The sequence below is a fragment of the Magnolia sinica genome, chromosome 8, assembly GCF_029962835.1.
Source record: "Magnolia sinica isolate HGM2019 chromosome 8, MsV1, whole genome shotgun sequence".
NCBI lineage: Eukaryota > Viridiplantae > Streptophyta > Magnoliopsida > Magnoliales > Magnoliaceae > Magnolia > Magnolia sinica.
In genome coordinates, this window is record NC_080580.1 from 9173573 (window position 1) to 9185389 (window position 11817).

The following is an 11817-nucleotide window of genomic DNA, read 5'->3' on the forward strand; positions in this document are numbered from 1 at the left end:
TGACCATCAAAAGTGAGTGCAGGTTAGTGCATTTATCAAGATTTATTAATCTTTGCATACACTAAGAAGGGACTTGTTTATTTCTTAGGAATTTATTAATGATATATGTGAAGAATCGAATGTTTATTAAGTAATTTTACCATTAGGCATTTTTAAAATAATTCAAAAATGTTTTTAAGTGTTGAAGTTTTATCTTGATTGTTAAAAATGTTTCGGTCAGACTGATAATCCAATGGTATACATTTGATAGTTAATCAACATGGGCATTGGATATTTTTTTTTATATAAATAGCAATAACTGTGGAGGAATATATATGAGATGTACATGCATAGATAAGCCATGTTTTTAGGATTCCATTTGCATGTAAAGATTGTGAAAAACTATGGGGCAGGAGAGTACTATAAGTGATGGCCTTAAACCCTCCTTATAAGTAAATCTTACCACAATAAAGGATGGGGACTACCGTAGAGGGCTTGAACACTCACTCCTTTTGGGCATCATCTAGAAAAGAGAGAAGAATAAGAGAGTGTGAGAGAGAATTTGTGGTTGCACGGAGCTCTCACTATAATTTTCTAGGATAGATTGATGAAAGATTTCCTACATTAAAAAATTGGCATTGACAATTGATTCATTTACTACATTATGCAAAACTTTTATTCAAATAATATCTAAATTATTAATCACAGGATTTAAATTTTCTAAAATTATAAGGTCATTAAAGGCAAGACCCTCGGGTTCTATTAATTAATCTAAAAATTTTCAAAACTCTAATTCCATTTATTTCCAAAAATTTATAACAAATGGTGAAAAAATGTTTCATATCTCATAAAGTTGTTAGATTTCAAAATTTTACATAGTCAACAACCAGTATCTAGTAAGGCAATGATAAAGTCTCACACCTAATTTTATTTTATAATCCAAACAACCTCTCTCTAGTAATCCAAAAGGGAGATCCACTATGATAACCCACTATGGATGTGTGGGGCCATTGTTTGGTGACCTAAATAGTAGCTCCACTGGGACCCACTGTGGATGTGTGATGCACTGATAATCTTCTTAGCTATAAGAAATCAACCCTTCATTATGTAAGCCATATGTCATAAAAAAGTGGCCCACTAAATAGTTGGTAGCATAGTGCCAAGGATGGCCCATAATTAAGTAGAGACCTTGCACATTGGATCGAATCATGGGTCATTAATATTTCACAACATATCAAAAAAACCTCCTAATTTACATTGTCACGGAGCCAAATAAGCTAACTAATATGAGAATTACTAACTTTGGCTAGCTGCCAGCATGGGAGGTGTATGGATTGCGGTCCAACATGTTATACTCCCTTTTTTCTTTGTTTTTTTTGCCTATAAGTGGGTCATAATGGTTTAATGATTTAAATCATTGATGTGGGTGGGCCTTAACATGAAATCTCCTATGACATGAAATCCTCAAATATTGGAAGATGCCAGCCAGCCATTTCGTATATTTTTTAGTTCATTGCACCATTGAGCTGTATGCATTTTATCCATATTGTCCATCTATTTTCCAAATCAAATTAGGACATAGCCTAAAAATAAGGTGAATTTAAATCTCAAGTGGACCACACCACAAGGAAAAATTAGACCTGATTCAACACCCCACCATTAAAATCTTTATAGAGCCTAATGTAATGTTTATTTTCCATCCAACCTGTTCATTACGTCACGAGGACTTGGATGAAGGAAAACATAAATATCAACTTCATCAGTGTGGGTCCTTACTCTTGCCCGGGTGGTAGACTCTCGGGAGTTTCAACTCCCGGTCAAGGGTTCGAGTACCCATAGGTGGTGAAATTCCACCAGCGTGAGGGTGTGGGGTGTGTGTGCGTGTGTTTATAAAAAAAAACTAAAACTTCATCAGTGCTAACTGGAATGTGCGCGCTCAGGCAATGTGGTTGTAGTGGTCCACGCGCTTGGACAATGTGGTTGTAGTGGTCCACTAAGACCATTCCAGTCCAAAATCAATTATCTCAACATTACCTCTCCCATAGATGCTCTATATTTCCTTTTTAGATTCCACATCTATTGGGATGGTTTTATGTTTTAAGTGATTAAGCCTAGTCTAATGAATTTTTAATTTTATTATATTTTTTCTATTTACGGTTTATCCAACATATTATTTACCAACTATCGTTGAAAATAGATGAACGGTCATAATCCTACTACGTGTACTTGCCTGAAAATCTGGGCTGTCCAGTCATTCGGTACTCGTCTATGAGGGGTGACGGTCAAAGAAAGAATTCCAACGGTCCACAATCCACACGTGGCACATTTTCTCAGCTCTGGTGATGTGGCCCCCAAGAAGTTTAACCGTGGGCGTTCAATTACCATTGTTTCCTATGGTGTGGTCCAGATGAGATTCCAATTTACCCCTTTTTGAGCTTATGTTCTAAAACGATCTAGACGAATGGATGAATGGTGTGAATAAAACACATACATCATGATTAGGCCCACGAATCACTGCTACGTGCACCTACAAGAGATTTGCAAATCTCTCGGATTTACAGTGGAACATCAGAATTACCTTGAATATGTCAGTGCGAGACCGTGCATTTATTTTATTGGGGGCTCCCCATAATAATTTATAAATGCTTATGAGACTGGGAATATATGGAAATACATGAAAATGCTTGTATTCAAACATGGATGAAAGGAGTAGATTTTGTTAGCCAAAATTATAGAAAGGATTATCCTATGCATCACTTATAGAAATCATTCATATATTTAAATGTCTAAATGAAAAGTCATGTTTGATGTTTGATGTTTGATGTTGACCGACAACTTACGAAGATGGAACTTGATCTTTTATCCATTACACTCTTTAAATAATGCAGGAGTTTTCTATATATGTACTGGCGAGAGAACTAATTATTTATGAGAGGCCATATCTCTCTAAAATACAGTACATGTATAGTACAGTCCAAGCGAACATTTGACACGGATGGAGAATCTTAGCCCTTCAGCAATTTGTGGCCTACAATAGACGGTTAAGAAGAGAAAATGATCAGGCCCACTCTCACCCTGAGAACTTTAGTACATTATCTATAGTTTGTTGGTATCTGTAAACTATATGTCCCACCGATATCTGAAAACTGGATGCGGATTTCATAAAAAGCCTTTGACAGGAAGTTCCTGTGCAAGGATGTTGGGTGGGGTTCACAAATATGTTTGTGTGAAATCTACTACGTTCATTCATTTTAAGAGCTTATTCTAGGACGTGTGACCTAAAAATAGGTGTGCCGAACACTTAAGTAGGCCACATGAGAGGAAATATTGGGTATAAAGTGAGCACACTTGAAGCATTCTTATGGCCATAAAAGCTGCATATTAGGCTATATTTTTTGTGTTTTTGATTCATCCCATTTGCAATAACCTTATAAAAGGTTTGGATAGCATAAAGTGGAGTCTAAAAAGGTTTTAACGGTGGAAATTTCTTTCCCCAATTTTTCCTTTGGTGTGACCCACTTGAATTTTCTATCCACCTCATTTTTGGTCTAACATCCTAAAATGAGCAGGCAAAATGGATGGACGGAATGAATTTCTCACATACGTTGCAGTGGGCCCACGATCCAAGAATCCATAATTACCCATTTGGGGCTACATTTGGACCATAAATGTGAGAGATAAATAAGGTCGGTCCCACGGTCATGTAATTTACTAATCTGACGTGCCCGAGATTCCAAACCTTTAATTAGTAGGTCCCGTAATAAATGTCCCACGAGTAAATGATTTCACTGATCAAATATCCTCCTCTTCCATAAAAATATTTAATACTCCGGCAATGTGTGATGCTTGATACGCAGAGTACTGTTGTTACTAAGTAGCAGCCCCAAAACCAGATTCGTGGATCAAATCCTAACCACTGATTCGTGGACAGTTATTAGTTGAAATAGGACCAATGGTACAGATTTCTTTTTTAACAGTCCAATAAATGTCCATCAATCCACTCGTCAGATTATCAAATAATACTGGCCTATGATACATCTAAACTGGGACCAACAATTTAGACAGTTTGATTTGAATGGCTTGTATGTCGCATATGCAATTCCTAAGTGCCTGTGTATCATCCATTGCACTCTGTCAGAGTATTGAATTTTTTCTCTAGGAACTGTTTTCCTGTATCTGTATAAAACTTTGGTACAAGGTGGACTTGGTAGATGAACGGTCTAGATCATCACATGGTGTGAATGGAAGAGGTGAGCAGCCTGAGCAAGCCTCGTTCGGAAATTTTGGGCAATTTTTCAAATCAATTAACTAATGGTGGTTGGTAAAACCAACGGCTGTAGAGATAGGACGGTCGATTCTCTAAGACGCGGATTGCCTTTGCCCCCTAAAAGAAGTTCCCATAGTATGAAGCTGTGTAGGGCCCACAGAGATGCTGGTCACAAATCCACTCCATTGCCATGCAAGTCTGAAGGTTTGCGATGATATGTTTTCCAATATAGCATATATCCATGTTAGCCCTAAGTGATGGTGATTGGTGAACGGGCCTAATTTTTTAGGCCACTTTTATCAATGGTGGGGCACACCTAGTGAGCAACTCTAGCACGACTTGGATATGGAAGCGGATTGCGTAGTGAGAGTAAATTCTGTCGGTCCACCATGATTTATATATTTTATCCGCCTTGTTTATTCATTTTACCAAATAATTTTAGTGCTTGATCTGAAAAAAAGAAAGATATCCAATGTTCTAATGGATACACCATGGGAAAGGGTTGAATTGAACATCCACCGTTGAAAAATTCTTGAGAGCCATTGAAGTTTTGGATCAAGCTTATATTTTTGTTTTCACCTCACCCGTGTATGTATAATATTATGAACAGGTTGAATGACAAATAAACACCATTGTGAGGCCTAAAAAGGTTTCAATGGTGGAAATCATTATCCCCACCCAGTGGTATGATCCACTTGATCATCGGATATTTTAGGATCAACCCCTTAAATTAGATGGAAAAATGGGTGGACGGCATGGATAGACTAGATACATTTAATGTGGGCCCAACTCAATTTACTTAATATGATAAGAGTATACTGGGTAAGTACGCAATCCGATTTCACCTTAAAGACCGACATGGATGCATGCATTGATATCCATGCTGTTTTTCTGTATTTTAAAACTTATTTTAGGATGCGAATTAGCTACTCACAGGTTGGATAGCGAGACTCACTACTGAAGTGACGTCATCGAGTTATGTGGGCCCCACCATGATGTATGTGTTGTATCCACACTGTCCATCCATTTGGAGAGATCATTTTAGGGAATTATCCAAAGAATGAGAAGGGTCCAAAGATGGAGTGGACCCCACCATAGAAAATAGTGGGGAGAGGGACTCGCACCATTGAAACCTGCCTAAGGTTCACCATGATGTTTATTTGAGACCCAACCTATTCATGAGTTAACGCATACATGAAGGAAGGGAAAACACTAATATGGTTTAATCGAAAACTTTTGTAGACGTTAGAAGCTTTTAACGGTGGGCATCACTCTCCCCACTTCTTTCTGTGTGAGGTCCACTAGAGCTTTTGATCTACGTCATTCTTTGGATCATGCCATAATATGATCTCTCAAAATGGATAGATGGTGCCGATACAATACATACATTATGGTAGGGCCCATAGAACTTAGTTACGTCACTTCAGCAGCTAGTCTGGCTACTCAACCTCTCAGGTATCTAATCCGGGTCCCTTATTTTAAGCCATGGTCTAAATTTTGAAGTGGATGCAAATTTAAGGTGGACCGTACCACAGGAAACATCTGCTAGGTGACCTTATTAGTTAGATGTTCAATAAACATTATACACTAGGAATTTATTAAATTTATTAATGGCTGATTGGAAATTTGTATATGCTTTATTTTTAGAATCATATTCTAAAATAACCTGAAAAAACAGACAAATAACATATGTAATGAATACATTGAGGTGGGCCCTGCAATTCTCACCCACATTGCTAGTTCCATAGTCACATCCAAGTTGCGCTCGAGCTGAAAGTTAGGCCCAACCAAAAGTGGGTGAGTGGACCAGGCATGTAAAAATGTTATGTTAGTGCTTATTTACTTTGTGCCTATCATGGGTCCAGGCTAGGATGGGGCCTAGGTTTTACTTTGCAGGCCAGGCTAGAAAAGACCTCAGCCTAGCCCATTGACATCCGTAGTAATGGCTGATTTTTTTTAGAGCTGAAAGTAAGGCCCAACCAAAGTCATGATAGAGATAAGTATGCCTATACATGGACTGACTCATCTAAGTAGACATAGACCTAGTCGAGGCGGATCCGTTTCAATTCCACCCGGCTCAGTTCCATTAGTCACCCTAGTGACAAATCTCATTCTTAGCAATTTCTTAGGAGATTTTGAAAATTTAAGGTTTTTCTTAGGATAGTATTGAGGAAATCTCATTAAAGACCAAATATTTAATTTTTATTTACAAATTAATAAATTATATATATAACAAATATTTTAAGCTTTTTATACTATTTTTTGAGTAAATATCGCAATAAAAATGCGATAATCTAAAATCTGCTGATTTCTGAAAATATCATGACAATATCGTTTGGTGTATTTTTCACAATTTTATCTCACGATCTCAGCAGTATTTATCTCACTGTACAAGTAGAAAATGTGTGTGTTTCAGACCGTTGATCCGGTGGGCCACTATGTTGATTGGAAATCTGGGCATCTCGTTGCTGTGTGTTTTACTAGTTGAACATGGACGGCTGCTTTAACCATTTCTCTTGTGGGCCACTTATCTGATGTCCACGACACTCCAATCAGCTTTCATCATGCCATTTTTTGCATTTTCCTTTTATAAGATAATCCGTCCACCTAAAAATGATGGCTGCTGCATGTTAGTACGGTTTGAAATGGGTAAGGTTTCTTGTCAGCGGGAGCCCTGCATGTTTACAAAACGGACCAATGGCCCGGCCCAACCCAACCCAACCCAACCCAACCCCGTTTGACCCGGTGCAATCAGACTTGGTTTAAAATTGAGATATTGGGTTGGGTAGGGCTAGGTAGGGTTCAACCCGGCAAAGCCAATTAACTTAAATAGGCCTGAACGTAGCCCACCACCCATTTAGCTTGAGCCCAAATATGCCTTGGAGATAGGTCGGGCGAGTTGACCTGTGGGCCTCTTGATCCATTGCCACTGATATTAGGGCTGAAGGTCAACCCAGGCCTGACCTGACATCAAGAGCACACAACCAGCAACCCAGCCCAACTCTAATTCCAACTTGAGGGGGTGTTTGGTGCAAGGTATTAGAAGGGATTAGGTGGGATAGAATTCCATTTGGTCCTGTGCAATTCCAGCCAACATTTGGAGAGGTTAGGATTGGGTGGGATGAAATTGCATTTGGTCACTATCAATATTTTCATGGATTTTGAAATCCACTACACATGTGGGCTCCACATTGATACATCTGTTTACCCATGTTGTCCATCTATATACATTGTTTACATGTGACATTTTGGTTATATATGTGTACAAGTGAACAATATTCATTGTGATTTTGGTCTGTTAATTACAATTTCATGGTCTAGCAAACATGATTTCGCTTAAGTCAGTGTTTTCGCGTAGCAAAATTTTTTATCCCAAACATGAGATGGGATGGCTACAATACTATGGTATTTATAGACGTGCAATCATTGTGTAATAATGATGTTAATCTCATCTAATACAATTCAATTCCACTTACCAAACAAACCCGGGTGTTAAGTTCCACTCAACCTAAATTCCTTTATACTCAATCCTAACTTGACCCAACCCAGCCCTAACTTGACCTAACCCAACCCAATCTAATCCAAATACACATGATTATTCTCGGTCCAATCTCTATTTGCTCAACCTGAAGACCCAACCCTATTTCAATTTGGGTTGGAGTTTCCAACCCTAACCCAACCAATGGACACTCACAACCTGGCCCAACCCAACCCATGCTCAGGTTAGATAACTCTTGCATGTTAGCTAGGGGGTATTTTATTATAAAAAAAACTTGGGTAGGATGATGTAAATATGAAAAGATGGGAGAGTATTTATAAACATTGGTGGCATAAAATGTGCCCTTGAAGCTCAAAAGATAAAAATAAAAAAGAAAACAGAAAAATAAAAAGATAGAGGAGGAGCTTGTTTGGTAACTCTTATCTAATTCAATAAAAACTACTCTAAATCTAGAGAATTAAGAGTTGCTGGTCTAGCTCTTGTTTTACAATTGGATCATTGGATAAAATCACTTTCTTTTTTAGCACCGAAAAAAACGTTCTTATTTGAAATAAGCTTGTTGGTATAAAGAAGTGAAAAAACTTCTTATTTGAAATATGTTTGTTGGTAAAATATTCAAATGAGAGTTTTTATTTTCTTTTAAGGACAATCTATCATATGAGCCATGCCTTTAATCTAGGCCGTCCATCATGGGAGGCCCAACTTTAAAGTGGGTCGTCCATCATGCAAGGGTTGCCTTGGATGTGGGTCATTCATTGTTAGGTATGACCTTTGATGTTGTCTATGCATTGTGTAGGCCAATTGTGATGTGGCCCATCCATCATGTGAAGCCTATAGCCGTTCATCATATCGGATATTAGATATGGATTGTCCATCATGTGGGGCCCACCTTTTAACGTGGACTGTGTATCATGTGGGCCCAACTTCAAAGTGGGTTGTCCATTATGTAAGGATTGCCTTGAATGTGACGCATTTATTATCAGGAGCCAACCTTAACGCAAATGTGGGTCATTCGTTACATGAGCTCCCTTGATGTGTGTCATCCATCATAAGGGGCCTACCTTGAATATATGTCATCCATCATGTGGAGCCCACTTTTATTGTGGATTGGCCATAGTACGAAGCCCAACTTTGAAGTGTACCTCCATCATAAGAGGTTGCTTTAGATGTGGGTCATTTATTATTAATGGCCGACCTTTAATGCGAATCATCCATTAGGTGGGGCCCACCTCAATGTGGTCATCCATCATGTGGGCCCCACCTTGGATTTGAGTCGTCCATTATGCAGGACCTATTCTTAAAGTGGGCCCTCCATCATGCGGGGTTGCCTTGGATGCAGGTCATTCATCAATATATGTCAACCTTTGATGTGGACCATCCATTATGTAGGGCCCACCTTAATATGGTTCATCCATCATGTGGAGTCCATCTTCGATGTGGGCTATCCATTGTGCTAGACATTTGATGTATATTGTCCATCATACAAACGCCAACCTTTAACTTGGACCATTCATCATGTGGGGTCCAACTTCTAAGTTGGCCATCAATTATGTGAGCCTTGCGTTAGATGTGGTTCATTCATTGTTAACGGCATACTCTATGTGGGGTCCACCCTAATGTGGGATATCTATCATATGAGCCCACTATCAATGTTAATTATCCATCATGCTATGCTCACCTTCCATATCCAGTGCCCATCATGTGGAGCTCACTTTTGATGTAGACCATCAGTCCTTTGGGCTGCCCAACATCTAGGGTTACCTTCGTCGTGGACTATTCATCACATGGAGAGATGAGAAAAATAAAGATGAGAGAGAGAATAAAATGCATACCTACTTTAAAAGGTAAAACTCTTATTATAAAAGCAGTGAGAGATGTAAACAGCCTCTGCGACCAAAATATAAGGGGGCGCCTATAAATATCATAAACAAAGGGTGCGTGCTGAAAAGTGAAAACACAAAAATTAGAAAAGAAGAAAAAGAAAAAGAAAAAGAAAAAAATAGAAAGGAAAAGTAAAAGAGAAAGGAAGGGAAACTGTTGTCTGTCCCTGCTAGCTGGCCCACGTGGATATGGAGCTTCACTCACTTAAAGAGGTCAGGGCCCACCATGGCCCACCCCCTTTTATCTATAAAGACGATCATAAAACTTAAAAAATGGAATTGGACGAAACCATCAACCACTCTACGATTTCATCTGTCGGTGGATTAAATGACTAGGATTATTCGTTACGACTTATACTTTTGCATGATCCATTCGTTAGTTATGATCATCCAATGGGAGGCAACGAGTCAGATCTGGGCCAGGCCCGGCCCATTTTAGTAATGAAGCCTTCGATTTCATGTCCAATCCTGCCCATTCACATTTAGGTGGGCCCATTTTAAAAAGTGGGCTGGGCCGTCCATTTATCGATCGGGTCCAAATCCAGGGCAATACCCAACCGACGGTCCTCTATTACGGATCCCAGACTGGCGCGTATCAGGCGGGCCATCCTGGACCCAGTGGCATCTTTAATCATTCACCCATCATTAGATGTCCATCTTTTCTGGACGGTCCATCAAGTGGTCCTACTGTGAGGATTGCCATCTACCCGTTCTGCTCGGACGCTCGGACGCGGATTGCGACCTACCCCCGCCCGTCTCTAGCCACGAACGGGCAATTCTGTTGGCGGACATACCCTGATATATCTCCATGCCGTAGATCCCTTCTATCAGATCATTCTAAGGTACGAGCACAAAAATGCGGTAGATCCAAACGATTAAGTGGACCACACCACAAATGACTCGTGCCATTTAATGCGACCGGCATTTAATGCAACCCGACTTTATCACGTGGGATAGACCACTTGAGCGTTGAATCTACCTCATTTCTGGACACATGCCTTAAAATGATCTGATAGAAGGGATGATCTGACAGAAGGGATGGACGGTGTGGATAAATAGATACATCATGGTGGGCCGGCCCGCAGAACTGCTCGTTCGTGGCTAGAGACGGGCGGGGATAGGACGCAATCCGCGTCCGTTCTACCCACTGGGAAGGCCACCCCTCACTAGATCGATATACGGTTGGAAAGAAAAGCTTGCCATTGGTACACATCTCTCACGTGTGGAGCTTATGATAGGTATACTATCCTGAATTCTTAAAGAAGGGTATATTCATCTTGGGCCCATCTTATGTACGGATCAGATTTTCTATGCTCATCATATTTCAGTATTTCTTCGGCGCATGAATGTGCGCGTCGAGAGGGTGCATGCAGAGACAACCTGCCACTTGCCAGCCGTCCCACTGATTTCCGGACGCGGTTTGGCTAGTGACGCTGCCACTGGCGCCACTAGCCACGTGGCCAGTAGTCGGTGCCATGTGGGGCCACCGTGATCTTTGTGTTTTATCCACGCCTCCATCTATTTTTACACATCATTTTAATAGATTATGACATAAATGAGACAGATTAAAATCTCAGGTGGACAACACCATTGGAAAACAATAGTGATTGAACGTGTAGATTAGTTCATACAGAGGAAAAAAAAAAACAAATATCAGCTTAATCCAAAACTTTTGTAGCTCCATGAAGTTTTTACCGGTGAGAATTTAATCAACACAGTGTGGCCCATTGAAATTTTGATATACCTAGGTTTTGGATTCATTACATAAAATTATTTGGAAAAATGGATGCACGGCATGGATGAGAAATATACATCATGTTGGAGTCCACAGATTACCGACCACCAGGCGAGTAGCCAATCCGTTTCCCTGATTCATAATGAGCATAACAAAAGCATAAACAAATCGGGTTCGTTTTGCTCTGTCGCGACATAGCATGCAGCGTGTGTCGCAGCTTACTAGGGCCGAAATTCTGAGTGGTCCGATGATCTTAACCGTTCACGTTGTGGAATCTACTCTTTCACACTAGAAAATTTTCCATATATGCATGGATTACAAAACAGTGAAAGGAAAGTCTTTGATGGATCAAATTCAATTGCAAAGTTCAAAGGTTATGATTATCAATGAAAAGTGATTTTACGAATTATCTTACTCATGGAATTAAGTAGAATATGGACGGCTCGAATCATTGGAC